Below are 22,575 nucleotides of genomic sequence, written 5' to 3' on the forward strand. Positions count from 1 at the left end.
CGCGGACGGGAAAGGAGAGGGCGGGGCCGCGAGGCAGCCCAACCCTTCCGCACCGGCGCTGAGCTCCCGCGAGAAGTCTGCAGACCTGAGCTCTCCGGAATGCTGAGGTCCCGCGAGACCTCGGCATCGCGCTCTCTGAGGTGCGCGGAGGACTCCTTACCGTGCCACGAATCTTCTGAGTGGGTCGTGTGCGGGGTGGTCGGGAGCGCGGCTTCCTCATTTGTGCCTGTCTCTGCTTAACTCGGAGAACTATCAGTAACCTCAGAGATGCAGATGACACCACCCTTATGGCAGAAAGCTAAGAGGAACTGAAGAGCCTCTTGATGAAACTGAAAGAGGAGAGTGAAAAAGTTGGATTAAAACTCAACATTCAGAAAACTAAGATCATGGCATCCGGTTCCATCACTTCATGGCAAATAGATGGGGAAACAGTGGCTGACTTTAATTTCTTGGGCTCAAAAATCACTGCAAATGGTGATTGCAGCCATGAAATTAAAAGACGCTTACTCCTTGGAAGAAAAGTTATGACCAACCTAGATAGCATATTAAAAATCAGAGACATTACTTTGTCAACAAAGGTCTGTCTCATCAAGGCTATGGTTTTTCCAGTAGTCATGTATGGATGTGAGAGTTGGACTATAAAGAAAGCTGAGCGCAGAAGAATTGATGCTTTTGAACTGTGGTGTTGGAGAAGACTTGAGAGTCCCTTGGACTGCAAGGAGATCCAACCAGTCCATCCTAAAGGAGATCAGTCCTGGGTGTTCATTGGAAGGACTGATGCTGAAGCTGAAACTCCAATACTTTGGCCACCTCATGCGAAGAACTGACTCATTGGAAAAGACCTTGATGCTGGGAAAGATTGAGGGCAGGAGGAAAAGGGGAGGACAGGGGATGAGATGATGGATGGCATCACTGACGCAATGGACATGAGTCTGAGTAAACTCTGGGAGTTGGTGATGGACAGGGAGGCCTGGAGTGATGGGGCCGCATAGTCTGACCGGACTGAGCGACTGAACTGAACTGCTTAACTCTTCTCATTTTGCCCTCCTTAGGTGAGGAGAACCTCGTGACTATCCGGGGGAGGTTTTCTGCAACTTGCGGGCGCCGGGGAAGAGGCAGATCGAGGGGCTTTTGGGGTCGGAAACCCCATGTCGTGGCGCGCGCGTCACGGGCGGCTCCGCGCGTGGCCGGAGTCGGGTGGGAGCGTGTGTGGTTCCGAGTCTGCGGCTCCGTCAGAACCAGCACCAGACGGGGGAAAGATGGAGCGGGGGTCGTTTATCCCCTTGTGGTGCGCACTTACTTTCCGTGCTGGGTACGTCTGGCCCAGTCGTAGGGTGCCTACCCTGCCGGATGGCAGGACCCAGGTTCAGATTTGGGGGACGAATTGAAAAGGTGTAACCTGGATCTTGGAGCCCTCATTTGACTGCTTTGCCTGAACACCAAGGACTCTGTAGTGTCTGCCCGACGTTTTGTCCACTTTGATAGCTTTTCCCGAATCCTTGCATTTTCTGGTCGCTGGCTGCCTTCCATCTGGATGATTTTCTGGTATAGCCAGAGGCTGAGGGACCTAAAGAGTCTGTTAAACCTCCAGAAGGACAGCAACAATTGGTTACTCTTTGAGCTACCAGAATAAGGATCTTAGAACTGAGTTCTGAAGTCTTCTGTCTAAATTGTCTCTGTTGGGTAATTTCGCCGAAATTTGGATTACGTGGTCGTCATCAGTGACCAGAACAGGGCCACAGATTTTGTGAGCAGAGTTGTTTTTAGGATTCTTTTTTGGCCGCTGGGAGCCGCAAGCAGGGATCTTAGTTCCCGAACCAGGGAGCCACTGGCGCCCCCTGCAGTGGAAGCTCGGAGTCCTAACCACTGGGCCCACAGGGAAAAGAAAGTCAAGTCGCTGAGTCCTGACTCTGCGACCCCATGGACTGTAGCCTACCAGGCTTCTCCGTCCATGGGATTTTCCAGGCAAGAGTACTGGACTGGGTTGCCGTTTCTTTCTCCAGGGGATCTTCCTGACCCAGGGATTGAACCCAGGTCTCCCACATTGTAGGCAGACGCCACCAGGGAAGTCCCCAGCTTCCCCCCACCCCCACCTTTTTCTGATGTTCATATAGTTTATTGACTTAGGCACAAATCCAGAGTCAGAGAAGGTACAGCAGTATACTGTATCATCAGTCCTCTTGACTTAATGCGTTGAGGGGTCGAGGTTTTTGACACGTTTCTGTTTGTGACAAGTACTCTAATGGCATTCCATGACCTGTCTAACTTGGGTGCTTAGAGGGAGGTGACGGCCAGGTTCAGTAACCTGACAACTTAAGTTCTTGTAGTTAAATGTCTCCAGGTTTTAGGATGTTGCAGTTGATGTTTGTGAACCAGTGAATTTTCCTGTACTGTTTTAAGGTGCTGAAATAGAAAGGCTCCTCATTATAAATGAGTCTCAGGATATCAGTACATTCCTTATCTGGTCAGCTTGACACAATTAACACTAGTAGCTAGAAGATATTTTCATATTTTCAGGAAGCAAGGTCTGAAAAGATTAGTAATTGTGAGACTTGATCAAGAAGCACAAAGTGAAAACCAAACTGTAATGCTTGTTTCTCCTGCACCCTACAGAATGGTACCACTGGTGTGCAACTGCTGCTGGCCAACATTGATCCTGTCTTTTCTATCCTAGGGAAAGATTTTCCCCAGGGTCTGGAAAAGGCTTTCCAGACCCTTCCCACCCACCTCTGCTGAACAAGTTCATTACAATCCCATGACCTTGAAAGAGAGGCTTGGAACTTCCCTGGTGGTCCAGTGGTTAAGAATCCACCTTCCAATGCAGGGTGCGTGGGTTCGATCCTTGGTCAGGGAACTAAGCCCTCATGCTCTGGAGCTCTCTAGCTGCAATGAAAGATCTTGTGTGCCACGACAAAGACAAATAAATACTTAAAAAAAAAAAAAAAGAGGCTTTCCCTGTGGTTTAAAGGTTTTCTTGGAATGGGGGTATTGCTCAGTTAATAGGGGTAAGATAGAAACAACCGGAAGGGAATCTCAGGCTCCTGAGACATCTACCATTATCATCAGGTGTACCTACCTACCCTGCCTGATAAGCTTAAATGAGCCATCCCTGCTGGCTTCTGTGGCCAGCCCTTTAACTGTTTACTAGATTCCTGCCCTTAGTTAGGGACATCTTTCCAGCAGTTCTTTCCTTTTGTCTTTTACATCCCATCTGTTGGATCCAACACAGTTATTCAGTTGCTCAGCTCTGCCCAGCTATTTGCAACCCCATGAACTGTAGCATGCCAGGCTTCCCTGTCCTTCACCATCTCCCAGGGTTTGCTCAAACTCATGTCCATCGAGTCAGTGATGCCATCCAACCATCTCATCCTCTGTTGTCCCCTTCTCCTGCCTTAAATCTTTCCCAGCATCAGGGTCTTTTCTAATGAGTCAGCTTTTCACATCAGGTGGCCAAAGTATTGGAGCTTCAGCATCAGTCCTTCCAATGAATATTCTGAACTGATTTCCTTTCAGATTGACTGGTTTGATCTCTTTGCAGTCCAAGGGACTCTCAAGAGTCTTCTCTAACATCACAGTTTAAAAGCATCAGTTCTTCGGTGCTCAGCTTTCCTTACAGACTTGGTGACTAGCTGACTTTGTGAGAATGAGTCATTATGCGGGAAGAGCAGAGTATGGCCCCTGGTCTGTGGAGGTGGTAGTCTCTGGACATTCCTTTCTGGCTAATGCATAATGGACCCATTTGTATGTTTGGTTTTCTTCTTCCTGCCTAGTTTTACAGATGAAGCATAGGGCTTCTTGTTTGAGGACTCTTAACAACAAGACAACAGCCCCCAAATGGAGTTGCTTATGTCAACTAAAAAATTATTCATAACCTAAAAGTTGAGAGTTATGTTTTAATTGGCTTGAAATTTTTAGGACTTCAAGCCTGGAAGGCAGCATCTCAAGTAACCCCCAGAGAACTGCTCTGAGGAGACGAGGGGGTAGTTAGGACACATAGGAGTTTTGCATCAGAGTAGGTAGTAGTGTTACTGAAAGTGGGGGTCTGGCTGCTCACTGCTCAAAAGCCAATGAAGAGGCAGGTTTGATGGAAAGAGAAGTTTGCTTTATTTTGGATGCCGGCAAGCAGGAGTAAGGGGGATGGGAGGGCGGACTCCTGTCCAAAGGCCAACTAACCGCCACTGCCCCCCCAACCCCCCACCCACTAACAGTCAGTGGCAAGAGATTTAATACACAAAAAGATAGGGCTACATGCAGAAGTAGCACAGTCAGCTCTGACAGTCAGCTTGAAATCATCAGTGGGCTGATCAGTGTCATCTTGATTGTTTTATGTACAATTAATCTTTGGTTCCAGGGTTAGTTTGTTCCCATTTCCTTGAGGCCAGTTCTTGGGATTGTGGAAGCTTATGTCATGGCTACAGCCTGGTCATCATGTAGTTAACTTTTTCCACTTGGTGGGGGTTTCAGTATCTATCAGACAGCTCACAAGATATGGCTCAGAATATTAGCTATAGCCCTTTGTTAGGGGACCCACTGACTGAAACCACCTGCCCTGGCCAGGCACCATAATGACCACTTGCACGAGTTATCTTAAACAAGAGGTCCTGGTAAGGAATGCAAAACTAACAAGCTACCACCAGCCAGAACAGTTTGGGAAAAATCAGAAGGAGAGAGGAGACTTAAGTCCAGATGTCCTACCAACATCCCCAAATCCTTATAGCTGGAATCCATCTTGGCTGAGTGACGCATGCACCACCAGGAAGGACGCTGAGTCAGAGTGATTGGCCAGAGACAACCCAGAAGCTAACCCCGTTACCATAAAACCTAAGACTGCAAGCCACGTGGCGGAGCAGTTCTTCTGGGTTCCCTTAGTCTGCTGTTCTCCACCCGTGCACCCCTTCTCAATAAAGTCTCTTGCTTTGTTAGCCCATGTGTCTCTTCAGACAGTTCATTTCTGAGTATTAGACAGGAGCCCACTGTTTTTGTGGGGGGCCTGGAAGGAGTCGCTGTTTTCCTGTAACAGTTGGAAGAGAAAGCCTCTCCATTACTGTCTGACTGCTTCCTCCTTGACATCTGTCTGCTTCTTGCCATGTCTCTCCAGTTCCTTTTTCCTGCTCAGATCAGCCCAGAGAAGAGCAGCAGATTGAGGCACATGCAAACATGTAACTGGGGGGAATCGATGAGACAACAGCATGGAGGAATGTAATAGCATTCTCCATGTAGGCTGAGAACCCCCTACTCTAGCTGCTTTCCCTCCACCAATTCTCATAGACCAGTGCTATCCAATAGAACTTTATGCAATGCTGTAAATAATTCTACTTGTGTGCTGTCCAATGCAGTAGCACTGACTCCATGTGGCTATTGAGTGCAAGCAATATAGTTAGTGCAACTGAGGAGCTGAAAAAATTTTATTATATTTAATTTTAATTAATTTACATTTAAGTAGCTGCCTGTGGCTGGTAGTTACCATATTACGCAGCACAGTCACCTGGTGGGGGTGGGATGACCACTACCACATAAAGCTGGCTTAGCCACCTCTTATAATGGTTCTTCAAGATGTGTCTGGAGGCTGTGGTTAAGTAGTCTTTAGACTTCGGGTTTGTTTTTGTTTTATTTCAGAGACAAGAAATAAAACTTCCAGTTACCATGCTGGTATCCATCAGATGGATACGAATAGTTGTCCATTCTTCAATCTCAGGCAATTCTCAACTTGCACAATGGTCTCCTTCCCCCATTGCAATGAATAAATACTATTGAACTTTCCTTTCCCAACTGTGCCCTCTTTTGTTCGTTCTTTACTGAGTTCCCTTGACCATACCCATGCTGCATTGCCTCTTGTCCTTTAAAACACCTTATCTTGACCTCATTTGCCCCCATTTCTCTGCTCTTTATAGTAAAACTACTCCCAAAGAGTGGTCTATTTCCCTCCACTTGCTCAGTTTCTGTTTGTCTTTGAACCTACTCTGACTGGGCTTTGACTCCCCCTAGAATCATACTTGGAGAAGGAAATGGCAACCCACTCCAGTGTTCTTGCCTAGAGAATCCCGTGGACAGAGGAGCCTGGTGGACTGCTGTCTATGGGGTCGCACAGAGTCGGACACGACTGAGGCAACTTAGCACGCATGCATGCATTCATTGGAGAAGGAAACGGCAACCCACTCCAGTATTCTTGCCTGGAGAATCCCAGGGACAGAGGAGCCTGATAGGCTGCCATCTGTGGAGTCGCACAGAGTTGGACACAACTGAAGTGACTTAGCAGCAGCAGCAGCAGAATCATACTAAAGCCTCATGTTACCAAACCCAGTGACCAGGTCCCAAGTCTCACCATGCTCACAGCAGTGTTTGACATGGCTGATCACACTGTCCTTGAAATATGTTTTCCCTTTGTTTGTAGTTCACTATCCATTCATTGAATGACTATTTATTGAATGTTACTTGATAAAACTGGGAAAGACTTTGGCATGGAAAGGGAAGTTCTAGAGTGTTCTTCCAGAAATTGTTTCTGAGTTGTCTCTGCCTATCATTGATTTTTAACTAGTTTATAACTCTGTAATTCATGGAAAACTGATAACAAAGCAGGGCTTCCCAGGTGGGTCAGTGGTAAAAAACCCTCCTTCTAATGCAGGAGACCTAAGAGATTTGGATTGATCCCTGGGTCAGGAAGATCCCCTGAAGTAGGAAATGGCAACCCACTCCAGGATTCTTGCCTGGAAAATCCCACGGACCAAGGAGCCTGGCATGCTACAGTCCATGGGGTCACAAAGACTCAGACATGACTTAGTGAGTAAACAACAAATGGTTGTTTTAGTTTCAGGAGTATTACATGGTGACTTAACATTTGTATATATTGTGGAATGATCACCACAATAAGTCTAGTATTCGTCCGTCCCTATATAAATTAGTAAAATATTAGTGACCATATTCCTTATGCTGTATAATACATTCTCGTGGCTTATTTATTTTATAATTGGAGGTTTGTTCCTCTTAATCCTTCATCCATTTCCCCCCACACCCCATTCCCTTGGGTTCTGTTGGTCCTTTAATGGACCGGAACCTGGTGGTCCGGAGTCGATGATGAGAGAGTGAAAGAAGAGGCTAATATTCCCTGGGTTACGCAGCCAGCTTCCGGGCTCCAGGGAATCAGCCAGAAATAGATAGAGATAGAGAGAAAAAAGAAAGAAAGACATGGGGACCAAAGCTCTGATGGAGTAAAGGTGTTTTAATCAACATGGCGTGGACATATATACTGTAGTTATTCTCTGCAAAGATAAAGATTAAAATTCCAGACTTACAAAACCCAAGGCAATCCCTATTCAAGAGAGAAGTGGGTACTTATCACCATAATGAGAAACTAACAAAGGAAATACCTGGATTCCTCAGCCCCAGGAAAGGCGTGCCTATCCTCTTAATTCCTGAATATTCAGGAATTAATAAGGGCCAAAGGTTTCCTGACAGATCCATAACAGCACACAAGAAGCCTCCTGTTAAATGCTTCCTGACAGGTTCTTTTCTTCTCCCACCATTATTTTCTATCTTTCTTCTCTGGCTGCACTTTGCAGCCTGCAGGATCTTAGTTCCCTGACCAGGGATCAAACCTTGGTCTATGGCAGTGAAAGCATGGAATCTTAACCTCTGGACTGCCAGGGAACTCCCCCACCATTATTTTCTTAGGGCCTAAAGAGTACATGGCACACACAGTAGGTGTTCAATCAATATTGTGCTCCAAAAAATACCTTAGAGTCACTAACTTAATAAAGGGCATCAATGAAAAACTCACAGCTAACATCATGCTTTATGGTGGATAAAATGCATGCTTTCCCCCTAAGATCAGGAAAAAGACAAATATCATCTACTCTCACCTCTTCTATTTAACATGTACTGGAAGTTCTAACCAGTGCAATTTGGCAAGAAAAATAAAAGGCATATCCAGATTAGAAAAAAGTAAAACTATCTCTTTTTGCAGAAGATATAATCTTATATATAGAAAACATTTCTTAAAAATTCACGAAAAAACTGTTTGAACTAAAAATGAGTTTGGCAAGTTGCAGGACATATGATCAATATATAAAATCAATTTTATTTACTTGCAATGAGCAAACCAAAAATTATGAGAATGATTCCATTTATAGTAGCATCAAAAACAACAGATACTTAGGAATAAATTTATCGCAGAACTGCAAGAACTTTACATTGAAATTATGAGATTTTGTCTAAAGGAATTAAAGAAAAACTCCATAAATGGGAAAACTCATGGTCAAGAATTGAAAAAATTTAATATTCTTAAGATGGCAATTCTCCAAAAATTGATCTATAGATTCCATTTAATTCCTTCAAAATTCCGACTGCCTTTTCTTTTTCTTTGCAGAAATAAACTAACCCTAAATTCTTTATGAAATTGTAAGATAACCCAAATAGCTAAAATAATCTTGAAAAAAGAAGAACAAAGTTGGAGGACTCAGACTTCCTGATTTCAAAATTCACTGTAAAGATGCTAATCAAAACTGTGTTGCTGGCATAAAGATAGATACACAGATCAATGGAGTAAAATTGAGAGTTCAGAAATAAAACTCATCCATCTATGATGGATCCATCTATGGTCAATTGACTTACAATAAAAGTGCCAAGATTATTCAATGGGGGAAATAATATTATTTTCAACAAATGTTTCTGGGGCAACTGAATAGCCACATGCAAAAGAATAAATTTGGACTTCTAGCTCACACTAAAAGTCGTGGGAGGAAATTGTGCTGGTAACCCAATTTGTGTTAAGGATACACAGATCACAGGCTTCACTGGTGGCTCAGTGGTAAAGAATCTGCCTGCTAATGCAGGGTACACGGTTCAATCCCTGGTCTAGGAAGATCCCACATGCCACGGCGCCACAACTATTGAGCCTGTGCTCAGGAACCTGGGAACCCCAACTACTGAGCCCTGCGCCACCACTACTGAAACCCCTGGGCCCTAGCGCCTGTGCTCTGTAGCAAGAGAAGCCCCCCACTGAGAAGCCCGTGCACCGAAACCAGAGTAGCACCCAATCCCTGCAACTAGAGAGAAGCCCAAGCAGAAAGCAAGAACCAGCACCGCCAAAAATAAGTAAATAAATAAAATTTACTTATTTGTTTTTTTATATGGAAATACACAGATCATGACCTGCTGAACAAGGAGGCACAAAGTGGGTTGGCAAGTAGCTCCCTCAGCATCCAGGTACCCATTCTGAGGACGTGAAAACCCCAGAGTCATTTTGACTGAAAGCACAGTGTCAATATACTCACATAAAGAAAGTAAAGTTACAAGATTTATTATTTACAAATCCCAGAAATGGGGCCAGGGACACAATGAACTAGGGGAAGGGCAGTCTTCCACTTGAGCCAGAATTAGAGAGCAGGGCAGCCAGCACTTGTTACTTACAAACTGGTTGTGATGGAAGTAACAGACTTTTCTCTGGCTCAACTCTAAGTGGTTATTTTAAATAATTTTCCCAGAAAAGGAAAGTGGGAAATTGAAATATTATTTCATATGCAAATACAAAAATAATAGCAATAGTAAGTATTGGAAAGGATGAAGAGAAATTGGAATCCTAGTACATTGCTGGTGAGAAAGTTAAATGATACATCTATTGTGAAAAATATTTTGACTGTTCCTCAAAAAGTTATAGTATTACTATAAAACCCAGCAATTCCACTATGTTTGTACCTAAGAGAAATGAAAACATGTTCCACACAAAATGTGCACGTGAATGTTAATACTGTCATTATTCATAATAGCCCCAAGGTGGAAACAATCTAAATGTCTATTAACTAATCCACAAATAGACAAAATGTGGTATAACTGCACAATGGGAGATCATGCAACCTGTAAAAGAAATGAAATACTTATATATGCTATAACACTGATGGACCTTGGAAATATCAAGTGAAAAAAACAGACCAAGAAGATGCTACATATTATACAATTTCATTTATAGAAAATGTCCAAAAGAGGCAAATCCGTAGAGACACAGAGCAGATTAGTGTTTGCCAAAGGCTGGGGGCAGGGCAAAATGGGAAGTTACTGCTTAATTGGTACAGGGTATCTTTTTGGTTGATATCCTCTGGAACTAGATAGTAATTATGGTTGTACAACATTGTGAATATACTAAAAAACCCAAAAAAACCCTCGAATTATACACTTTAAAATGATTATTAAAACTGGATTTTAAGTGGTACAAATTTTTACTTCAATTAAAAAGGAAGAGAAGGAAAATGAATATGGCATAGAGAAGAAAACAGTTAAGGAGACCGGTGTGTGGCCCTGTCTCCACAGCTACGCTGAGATTAGATGGAGGACAGGGGAGGGGCACGGGTCCCACAGGTTTACAACAGGAACCTTCATCCTGAGTGGTCTGTATGCTGCTATGATTTAGGAACTTGCTACTGAAGGAAGGAAAACACAGATCTAGGGAATCAGCTGGTGGTCTCTCTCAAATAGCCGTTCACTGCTTTATATTTAATTTTTTCTTGATAAAGCCACCAACAAGGAAACTAAACCCAGGATCATTAAAAGGCTGAGGTTGGCATTTCTGCCAATCATTCCAGTAAGGAAACACCTCACGCCAAGTTGAGGCTTTGTTAAGACCCGGAACTTTGCCTTCGTGGGTCCATTTGGATCAGCTCATGCATTTGGTAAACCCTGTCTCTTTGGGTACATTCTCTGTCGTGAGAGAGATTTGAGCAACTCTTGCAAGCATTACCACTCAGAGCAATGGAGGAAGGAGGGCTCGCTATTGCTGTGTAACAACCCTCTCTTAAAAAAAAAAAAAATTCAAAAAAAAAAGATTTACTTATTTATTTGCTGGCTGTGGTGGGTCTTCGTTGCTGTGTGAGGGCTTCCTCTAGTTGCAGCGAGCAGGGGCTCCTCTTCATTGCGGTGTGTGGGTTTCTCATTGCAGTGGTTTCTCTTGTTGTGGACACAAGCTCTGGGCATTTGGGCTTCAGTAGTTGCAGGACATGGGCTCAGTAGTTGCAGGGCATGGGCTCAGTAGTTGTGCCTCTCCGGCTCTAGAGTTTGGGCTCAGTAGTGGTGACGCACAGGCTTAGTTGCTCGTGGCATGTGGAATCCTCCCGGACTGGGGATCGAACCAGTGTCCCATGCATTGCAAGGCAGATTCTTAACTACTGGACCAGCAGGGAAGTCCCAACAGCCCACTCTTAAACTTCGTGGTCCAAAACAACATTTTGCTTGCCCATAAGCCTGCAGTTGGGGAAGTGCTCGATGGGGACAGCACATCTCTGCGTTTGAGTCCCTAGATCTGCTCAAAGGCTGGGGGCTGGAATTCTCTGAAACCTTGCTCACACACGTGGCTGCCGCTGCTCATACACCCATATTGGTGATGGGTGGTCAAGGCTGGGTTTGTGGCCTTTGCATGTGACTGGTAACAGGAATCCCAGGTCAAGGATCCCAAATGGGCCAGTGAAAGCAATGTTGCTCTTTATGACCTATTTTTGGAAGTCACATAGCATCCTTCTACCACCTGGGTGCAAAGTGAAGGAGGAACAGAGACCCACCCCTTGATCGAGGAGAATCTATGTCCATTGAAAGAAGAGTATGTGGAGCAAGTGGGACATGATAATGGAACCATGTTTGGAAAATACAATCCTTCACTGAAGGATAGATTATTAGATATTAGATTAGATATTAGATTATTAGATAGATAGATATTAGATAGATTATTAGATAGATTATTCCTACCAACTGCCCATATCGTGTGTGGGGTGTGTGTGTGTGTGTGTGTGTGTGTGTGTGTGTGTGTGTGTGTGTACTGTGTTTTTCCTTTAACCTACTCATATTCATGACTCCCTGCTGTCTGGAGTCTGACCTTGGAAAAAGCCCCTTATCTCTCCATATTCTGGGCCATGGGACACCTTGGGAGAGAGTGTCAGGCTTTATTTAGCACTTTTTAATGAAATCTGCAGAGCTCCCAGGGTTATAAATCATGTGCCGAAAGTTTGGGCTTTGTGCTTAATGGCAAAGCTAAGACGAAATGCCTTCCTCTTGGGTTTCCAGCATCTTATTAACTGGCTTAGAAATATTACCACTCAGCCGTTTCCAAAGTTTTCTTTCTAATAACCCTTTCATCCTGTTAGTACATTTAATGGATCTCTTCCCTTTTTTTCAGAATGAAGAAACCTAAGTTATCTTTCTCTGATCACCCTGAAGTACTTACTTATTCCAAGACTCTTTATAATTCTTTATTCCCGTCAAGCAGCCTGCTCAGTCCCCTTCCTTTAGCCCACATGCCAAAGTTGTCACAAAGCTCAAGTGAGCTTGCATCACACACATAGCAGGGTCCTAGCAATGCTATTTACTTGCTTATTTTAGTTTTGGCTACACCGGGTCTTCATTGTTTTTGTGCGGGCTTTCTCTAGTTGCAGTGAGCAGGGCCTAATCTTCGTTAAGGTCTGCAGGCTTCTCTTGTTGCGAAGCACAGGCTTTAGGTGCGAGGGCTTCAGTAGTTGCCGCATTTGTGGGCTCAGTAGTTGTGGCAAGGGGCTTAGTTGCTCCATGGCATGTGGAATCTCCCTGGACCAAGGATAAAACCTGTGTCCCCTCCACTGGCTGGTGGATTCTTACCCACTGCGCCACCAGGAAAGTCCAGCAGTGCTTATTAGTTACAAATTCATCGGGCTGCAAATAACCAAACTCCCAGTAGCTTGTCGGATAGTAATTTGTCTATTTTACATAAAAAGTCCACAGATGATTCCTGCTTCTAGCAGTGATAGACTGGCTTATTGCTCACCAACACTCTCACCAAGAACAACCAGAAAAGCTGCAGAAAATATATGGAATATGCCTGAGCTATCAGAGAGCCAATGAGGCAGTGGGGACTTGAAGAGCCAGATCCCAGAGAGAAGGGAAGTGCAGAGAGGGGAGTCCCGCTAAATTTGTGCCGCAGCCCTCAGAAGGGAGCAGAGTCCTGAGGACAGATCCGGTTCCGGGCATTAAATTTGTAACTGTTGGAGGTCCTGGTGACCCCAGGGGAGGAGCTGTGAGGGGAGGGTGGCCATGAAAGGACATTCAAAGAGCTTCAGGGCAGCGACTACATACCAACCAGTAAAACAGTATTTCAGGCTTCCCTGATGGCTCGGTGATAAAGAATCCTCCTGCAATGCAGGCGATGCAGAGGGCTCGGGTTCGATCCCTGGGTCTGGAAGTTCGCCTGGAGGAAGGCCTGGCAGCCCACTCCAGTATTCTTGCCTGGAGAATCCCATGGACCGAGGAGCCCAGTGGGCTATCGTCCATGGGGTCACAAAGAGTCGGACATGACTGAGCACAGCAAAGCACGAAGCAGTGTTTCAAAAATTTAACAAGCACCAGTGAATCTAGGAAAAATTAACTGCCCACCATAAATCTCAGAGAGGCAAAACCATTTGTTAAATCCGGGTATGTCAGAACATTATTTTTATAACAGGTAACAAGTCCAACAAGCTTCTGCGCGGCTTTGATTAAATCAGGTGAAGATGAGGAAAGGTGCTGGAACTTCCTGTTGTGGAGAGTGTGGTCAGAGGCTCGGGAAAGCGCCAAACAGCATCCCGGCCTCTTCTTTCACTTGGTCCTTGGACAAATGTGTATTGTGACTTCTTCAAGGCCTGGTGATGTATCATACTTAACACTAAGAAAACCGGAGTTTCTCACACCTGGGTGTCTTCCCCTGCAAGCTGCTAGCCATTCCTTCCTCGGGCAGAAAAGCACCTGTGCTAGTGTACCTGTGAAATGTCAGGTTTCTGGCCCATAACAGGTTTAAGAGCGGCTGCTCTAATCCCCAGTCCACCTGTCCCCTGGGGAAATAGGACCCAGGTCTGGCAATCTGGAACTGGGAACAGGTGCCATGGCACTTAGCTGGGTTGTGCTGGGAAGGGGGCCTTGGGAGCTTTTTTCCTGTTTAAATTTGAGGCTGTGCCGAGGACCAATCTAACTGCACTCCTTCAATTACACTTTCATCTTTGAGAATAATTGTCTTTCTAAAACAGACACATGCACTTTTGGGACTTTGAAAGAAGAAACAGATTTCCACTTAAAACCAGTCTTCTCCTCCTACTTTTTTTTTTTTTTTAAATACCTGTTTCAAGCTGTTTTTATCTTTCTCATTATATTTTGGTTTGCCCTTTAAGTAAAGACCTTTCTTAACCTAGCGGCCATTTTATTCAGCTTCCCGACCTGAGAAAATGTTCCCTGCCTGTGGAGTACAAGGGCGTTAAGCCAGTGTTTGCCTAACCTTTGCTTCAAGCATCATCTTACCTTTTAATAAAACACACTCCAAAGGCTTCACTACAGGTTTTTCTTAGCTCAGAGTCGTGTTCATACCAGGAAGAGGAGAAATTAAAGAACTATCTTGTTTGAATAGTAAGTCCTACCATGATGAATCTGAAAGTGATGTGGGTCTGAAAGTCAAATAGTATTCTGTCTTCCATGCAGGAATGGGAGCTTATGGGGAGTTCTGACCATGGACAGCTTAGAATGCTTGCCCTTCTGAAGTGGGAATAGCTTGGGACAAAGCTGAGCTGTTGGGAGGGGAAGCTATTTTGGCTTTTCTCTGTTTAGGAGTGGGCTGGGCTGGAACCTGAAGGGAAGAATCCCAACCTTCTACCACCCTGTCTTCCGCCATCTCTCCTTAGTGGAGGAGGAATTGTAAATCTGAGTGTCAGATGGCAAGACACTCACTGCGCCAAGCCCTACTCCTGCATGAGGACCGCTGGGCTTATAAGACATGTGGCTCTTCCAGCTCCTTCTTTTTCATCTCCTGCATCTTTGCACGCCAGGCTTTCTCACATTCAGTTTTGCTTCCGGCTTCTCTGGAGAGGGTGTGCCTGTTGAGGATGGAACTGGTTGTCTATCCTTTTTGTCTTGGTTTTGGTTTCCCCAAGAAACAGACCCAGAAACAAGGATAGGAATAAAAGTAATTTCTTAGAGAGGTGATTCCAGGGATCAAGATAGGGGAGTGGGAAAGTGACAGGGGAGAAGAAGAGACAGCCACGAAGTGTGTGTTAAGGCAGTCATCCCTGTAGGCACCTGGACCTCAGTTTCACTCGGAACCTCTGGCAGATACAGCTAGGAGTTATCCCCTCCAAGGGTGAGGTGCTGATAATACACCGCTTTCAGTCACTGGTTAAGGGATCCTCCTGTGGGCCTGCGTGCTAACTTGATTCAGTCATTTCTGATTCTTTACAACCCTATGGACTATAGCCCACCAGGTTCCCCTGTCCATGGGATTCTCCAGGCAAGAATATTAGAGTGGGTTCCCATGCCCTCCTCCAGGGTATCTGCCCAACCCAGGGACTGAACCTGCGTCTCCTGCATTGCAGGTGGATTCTTTACCACTGAACCACCAGGGAAGCCCAAGGGATCCTTCTAGGGGGTGTCAAGCCTCTGGTACATCCAGACTGCCTGGAAGTGTAGAGCAAATTCAGCTGACCAAAAAGGCCATCATGCAAAGAGATGCAGATGTCACAGAGCAGGTGTCAGGAGTACCTGCTTTTCTTCCTGTCTATTGTTGTGACTCCTCCATCGAAGTTGAGGGGGCTCCACCATTTGTCCACACAGTCAGTTGAATCCTGTGCCACAGACCCAGGCGACCAGGACTCGAGGAAGCAAGAATGTGGAAACCTGGCTGCCCATCTGAGCCTCGCTCTTCAACCCTGCCTATGGTGCAGAAGCCCTGTATGAGGAGATGCGGGCATCACTGGATGCTTGAAAGTAAAAAAGTGGTAGTGTGAGTGGCTCAGTCATGTCCGACTCTTTTCGACCCCATGGACTGCAGCCCACCAGGCTCCTCCATCCATGGGGTTTTCCAGGCAAGAATACTGGAGTGGGTTGCCATTTCCTTCTCCAGGCTTTGGATGCTTGCCCAGTGGTCAACTGAGCTGATATTTTGCCACTCACTTGGTTCTTTCACCTTGTGGATACCCCTCCCTTGGCAGGAATCTCAGGAGGGGAGAAGGTGCAAGAGTATAGGATTTGGAGGACCCAAACCCAAATTCCAGCTCCTAGTATGTATTTCAGCCTTCTTTTGCTTTCCTTCTTTTCAGATTGTCGATTTTTAAAATTGTAATACTCTGTCACATGAAAGCAGGAGCTTTTACAGAGATGGGCAGGACTGTTTTCCTTCTTTTAAATTTAAATTCAATAGCAACTTCAAAAAAAAAAAAAATCACACCAGCACCTTCAAGCCATGAGCCAAGACAAGCAGAGGTTAAGTTTGGATTTTGTTCAAAAGTCTACATTTGTATATGCTTCCATTATGAGATAAAGTAACCAGTTTCAAATTCAGCTGCTGCTGCTGCTGCTAAGTCACTTTGATCATGTCTGACACTGTGCGACCCCATAGAAGGCAGCCCACCAGGCTCCCCCGTCCCTGGGATTCTCCAGGCAAGAATACTGGAGTGGGTTGCCATTTCCTTCTCCAATGCATGAAAGTGAAAAGTGAAAGTAGGTCTCCAATTGCATATCATTTTTAAACAAACCCACAATTCTAACAGATGAGAGCTGCATGGTGTACCTTTCTCCCCTTCTCAGCTTGGAAAGTCCCTTGCACATTTAGTTATTAATGTTTAAGTAAATTCCTCCTCTAAGGAATGAGAAATGTCAACATTAAGCTAAATGTTCACTGTTTAAATTTTAATTGTATCCGCAAGTGTACAGAGACTCTGTAAATATAATTGTGTGCCTAGGAAGCTCTCCCCAGAAAGGTTAAACAGGGTGGCAACGGCAAAGGAGGGGAAATAAAGGGGAAAAGAGATCCATGTCAGGTAAAGGCAGCTAGCGCTGTTGAAATTGACAGTGCATATATTACCGAGGGGTAAGGGAGTGCTGTTTTTGCTTGAAAAATAATAGAACATTGTAATCATCTTTTGGAAGAAGCTGTAAAGCTAGGAGGACATGATAGCTGTTTGAAAAGCAATCAAGCAGTCTCCTAGTCCTCCAGGAGTGAAAATAAGTGCTGGAAGAAACGCAGATAGCCTGCAGCCCTCCTCATGCCTCAGCCCTTCACTAGCCCTGAGCCCTTCCTGAGCTGATGAAGGCGTTTGGCGGAATGTTACACGGGGAGCTGAGGCGCGCATAGCTAGCTGCATGAAGCAGAAGGACTGTGTTTAAAATCATCGAGAAAGGAATCTGCTGATGGTCATCTGTAACAGGCGCATTGCAAAACGGAGGTTCTCTGTGCCGTGTCCTGTCGCTGGAAGGCGTGTACCCATTTCTCAGGTATCCAGTTCTACCCAATGGTTGCTTAGGAAAAAAAAAAAAAAACACGCCTGGCTGAACTCGGACCAGATCATTGCTTAGGCTTTCCTAGGATTTATTATTCCTTCAACGTTCATTTACTGATGAATATCACCCCTTACAGTAGACTTTCTTAACCTGGATGCTATTGCCCTTTGGCTCTGGCTCACTCTCCGCTGGGGCTTTCTTGGCGTCTAATGGGATGTTTAGCAGCATTACTGGCCTCTACCCACTAGAGGCCAGTCGTGTCCCCATCCACTTGTGACAATCAAAAATGTCTCTGGATACAAATCAACTTACAGAGACAGACTCACACAGAACAGACTCACATAGTTCCCAAATGGAGAAGTGGGTGGGGAAAGGATAAATTAGGAGTTTGGGATTAGCAGATACAAACTACTCTATATAAAATAGATAAAATGTACAGCACAGGGAACTCTGCTCAATGTTATGTGGCAGTCTGGGTGGGAGGGGACTTTGGGGGAGAATGGATACATGTATATGTGTGGCCGAGTCCCTTGCCGTTCACCTGAAACTTGCACAACTTTGTTAACTGGCTATACCCCAATACGAAATATAAAGTTTGGAAAAAATATCCTACTCTATAGCACACAAAACTACACTCAATGTCTTGTAATGACCTTAATATGTAATGGAAAAGAATCTGAAAATGTACATATATATTTATATAACTGAATCATTTTGCTCTACGCCTGAAACTAACACAACATTGTAAATCAACTATGCTTCAGTAAAAAGAAAAATGTCTCCAGACATTGCCAAGTGTCTTCAAGATTGAGGTATGGGGTCAAAATGGGCTCAGTAGAGAACTGCCCTATTAGCTCAAGTAGAAATCTATACTTTCTTTTCTTTAATCATATTCCTGTGTGATGTTGTGGACAGTTTGTTACTTGAATCCAGGGTATCTAACTGCATTCCCTGCCCCCACACTTGATTAAAAAAGTGATCTTGGACATTGAGTCCTATGCCTTCAGCCACCCCCATGACACCTCTGCAGGGGAGTGGGTGTCATGTTAACTGTTTTCTAGAGAAGCGTCTACTCTCTGAGCTCAAGGTGCTATTCCTGCTTCCTACAAATGAATTAAGTCAACTAAAACAATCTATAAACTCTGCAGGGCTCCATCATTAAGGCAAACATACAAAATGAGTCAAAGTGAAAAGTCAGCTTTCCCCTGAAGTGTGACTTTTTAAATTAGTTGAATTGATTACAAGGTCAGCAATAATGGCGTATTAACACCACCCTGATCCATGCCGTGTGACGGGCAGATTTTTTAAGAGTGTGGGTGATGGAGGGGAGGGTGGAGTGTGTAGTCGACTCCATTCAAGGAGGTGATTCTGGATGCTGTGAAGGAGACTCACACCCTGACTTGCAGACTCAAGTTTAGAAATTTCTCTCTGTATGCCAGACCCCACGTCCACCACTAGATGTCACCCTGGTCCCACCAAAGTCTCACTAACGCACATCATCGTTTCAGGGTCCATGGAAGCCGTGGAGAACGAAATCAAAGGCCTGATTAGCTGCCTCTTGCCCACAAAGGATGCCGTAGGTACAGGATGCTGTGAGGATGAAGTGAAATGGAGCACACGGTGAGGAGCTGGGCTGCAGCAGATCAAGTCGGTGCTCGCCCCAAACGCCCTGAAAGTCCCTGTAAGTGTTGTCGTGCACCTCAGCACCTAAATGCAGAGAGAACCAGAACTGCCTCAGGTGATATCCCCCCACTGCAACCTTTAATGAAGATCAGTCAGCTTCTCGACTGGGTCCCTATGGCCCCGAAGACGTCGCTTTCTGCACCTGAGCCCCAGGTGGGAAGAGGCAGAAGCCAAGGCTACAAAGGCGTTGCCGGGTTTGCTCCTTGTTGAACTCCTGCCCTGTCCTGCTGCCCCTCTCTCCCTCACCTGCTTCTCCTGGGAGTCATTCTTCCTTCAGTCACTGTCCATGAACCCTCATCTCAGGGTCAGCTTCTGGGGAACCTCCTCTAAGATACTGGTTTACAGTTGGTACGCAAAATAGTTGGTTCCTTTCCCCACGATCATCTATCTATCTGTCTGCTTCAGGTAACAGTGGGGTTTGGAAACTCAATTACCCAGGGTGGTCCCAGCACCCCCCGCCTTTTTGTGCAGGAAGACCAGCATTGCCAGTCTATCTGGGTGACCCACTCTACGTCTACTGTCCCCCGAGCCCGACTGAGGCTGGCTCTGGGAACCAACATGTCTCTTGTGTCTTTGGGAGTCAAGGCTCAGGCTTTTGTCTGTTGATCCGTTTGTGCTGGCACTGATACCAGTACCTTCCGGCTCAGGGAAAGATCCAGAAGCAGATTATATGATCTTTAAGTCATTCTGGAAGCAAGAGGGACAAGAGGGAGGAGAAACCTCAGGAGAGCATTAACGAGGGCTGAGTGACTGCGGGTCCAGGGACCATGACTCAGGTTTCCACCTTGGGTTTGTGGGAATCTAAAAGCTGGCATGGGATTGTTTTAAAAAGTAATTTTATTTCATTCAGTTTATTGGCCACACCACAGGGCTTGTGGGATCTTAGTTCCCTTACCAGGGATTGAACCCATACCCCTGGCATTGGAAGCGTGGAGTTTTAACCATGAGGGAAGTCCATGATTGTTTTTCCCCAGCTTGACATAGGATGGCTCAAACAAATTAACATCCCCATCTCAACTGGTTCATTTGGCCAGAATAAACTCACGTGCTGCAGCAAATAGGGAGAAGGAAGAGGGAAGGTAAGAAGAAATGGGGTGGGGGAGAAGGAGGGGTAGATTTAACAGCTCAAGCTCATTTTTTATCTCCCAACCATACTGACTTTAGTGTAGCTTACTCTTGAGAAAAATGATTAAAACAATTGCTCACAGGTGACAGAAAAGTCATTTCCATTTAGAAAAATATTTAAATCATGGTTTGGGGAACATTCCCTGTCTTTGTTAATAATGGGTTAGAGTGTAGGTTATATAAAGCGTGTGGATCAATAGATCATTTTCCTGATTAAATTACCTCTACACTGTGGTTTTTGTAGGTGATACAGCTGAGAAGACACCATACTGTGGAAAGGCCTTTAAGTCATAAAAATTGTATTTCAAGGGTACAACATGGAATAGTATTAGTTTGTGTGATTTCCCTTTCTCTTTGCTGCGCCACCCCCCGCCCCTCCCATCAGCGTTCAGATATATAAGGCTGCTTGTTGAAGAAATGAGATTTTTTTTTTTGTTTGTAGTACTTGGTCCTATGTCTTCTCTCCATATGGAGCTGAAATACCCACTCGCTCCAGAGATTTGTTTACATGTGACATGAATGAAGCTTCCTATTTCCCTGTATGGAATTGTGGGCACGGCCAGTAAACTTGAGAAACAATAAATGCCCACACTTATCAAGGGTCAGGAGCCCATGATGCTAAGAGTGCTGGCATCTTCAATTTACCTCTTTTCTAAGCGTATGAAATATGCTAGGGTTTTCTAAAACTTGACTGTGACAAAACCACTGCTGAATTTAACCACACTGTGAACATTGAACGAAGTCAACTGTGACTCAAGTATTTTTTGCACAAACTGTGTCTTTACCAAAATCATCAGGGCGGGGAAGGAGGTGGGGACCCTAATAATCTGGATTTTCTGGTAGAAGTTGACTGGAGGCTTGATTATCCTGACAATCACATCAGTTACTCTGTTTCACTTTGCCATTTCACATAGCAAGTCAGGAAAAAAAAAAAAACATTGCTAGGACTGGTGGGGAAAGGGTTTTAAGAATTCACAGCTGGGAATTGAAAAACTGGGTCTCTATTCTTAAAATCTGATTGAGATTCTGATTTACCTTCTGCAGGTTTGCAGAGAGCAAAAGCAACTTGCCCAACCACAGGCCCCTTGAACAAGAGATACGACTTTTAACAAAAAGGAATGCACAACACAAGACAAGTGCTCGGGCCTGGTGCACTGGGAAGATCCAGAGGAATCGGGTGGAGAGGGAGGTGGGAGGGGGGATCGGGATGGGGAATACTTGTAAATCCATGGCTGATTCATGTCAATGTATGACAAAACCCACTACAATATTGTAAAGTAATTAGCCTCCAACTAATAAAAATAAATGAAAAAAAATTAAAAAAAGAATGCTATTACAGCAGGAATGTGCTGCCCAACGGCAGGAAGAGATGAGCTCATGGTGTTTTCAGCAGGTAATGAAAGTGGTGCCTTAAATTGCCCTTTCTTCCCGTTTGCTGAATGTTTGTTCCAGGGAAATAGCCAAGAAAGGGAATTCTACAGCCTGTTCTCTGAAAATGAGGTGCCTCACAGATCTATGGGCTCATTAATTAGGTCAGTCTTTGATAGTTTCTGCAGGACAGCAAGGGATTTACTCTGAAAGACCTCTAGCCACTTCTTTATTAGCCATCCCAAGGATATGTCACAACTTCAAGCACTCAGAAGGAGCGGCTAAAATCAAGCAAAGTCGCTCTTGGCTGGACATCAGATAGCAGGAGAGTCTGATGGCCTCCTGCCATTGGCAATATCCTTTGAGGACGCAGGAGGGTGACAGCGGGAAGGATTCTAAGAAAGAAGGCATTGAGGCTTATAAGGGAACAGTATCTCCCTGGTGCCCAGGTGTTTTTCAACATCTCTTTGACAGAGCACCAGAAACATTTCCCCGGTAATGAAGATAGGAAAGAGGTGCCATCCCAGATGTTTTTTTTTGTTTGTTTGTTTGTTTTTTGTTTTTATTTTTTTTTTTATTTTTTTTATTTTTTGGGACACCAAGTCTCATTTAAGTGCCCATCAGAATCACCTGGAGAGAATGTTAGTTATAGAAGGCTAGGTCCTCACCTCTGGAGTTTCAAATTCAGGAAGTCCAGCTGTGCTGTGCTGTGCTTAGTTGCTCAGTTGTGTCCAACTCTTTGCTACCCCATGGACTGTGGCCCGCCAGCCTCCTCCGTACCTGGGAATTCTCCAGGCAAGAACACAGGAGTGGGTCGCCATGCCCCTCTCCAGGGGATCTTCCCAACCCAGGGATTGAATCCAGGTCTGCCACATCGCAGGCGGATTCTTTACTGTCTGAGCCACCGGGAAAGCCCAAGAATGTTGGAGGGGTAGCCTAACTCTGGGAGAAGGCAATGGCACCCCACCCCAGTACTCTTGTCTGGAAAATCCCATGGACGGAGGAGCCTGGTGGGCTGCAGTCCATGCGGCCGCGAAGAGTCGGACACAACCGAGCGACTTCACTTTCACTTTTCACTTTCATGCATTGGAGAAGGAAATGGCAACCCACTCCAGCGTTCTTGCCTGGAGAATCCCAGGGACTGCAGGGCCTGGTGGGCTG

General features: G+C 45.1%; 1 long non-coding RNA gene across 1 annotated transcript; it reads left to right on the forward strand.

The window, feature by feature from the left end:
• Window positions 1–859: 859 nt before the first annotated feature.
• LOC122448672 lies at window positions 860–21,216 on the forward strand. The gene is made up of 3 exons (XR_006271718.1): window positions 860–1,052; window positions 18,747–19,074; window positions 21,091–21,216. It is a non-coding gene; the product is annotated as an uncharacterized LOC122448672 (long non-coding RNA).
• Window positions 21,217–22,575: the final 1,359 nt, after the last annotated feature.

Source organism: Cervus canadensis, chromosome 10 (assembly GCF_019320065.1).
Source record: "Cervus canadensis isolate Bull #8, Minnesota chromosome 10, ASM1932006v1, whole genome shotgun sequence".
NCBI lineage: Eukaryota > Metazoa > Chordata > Mammalia > Artiodactyla > Cervidae > Cervus > Cervus canadensis.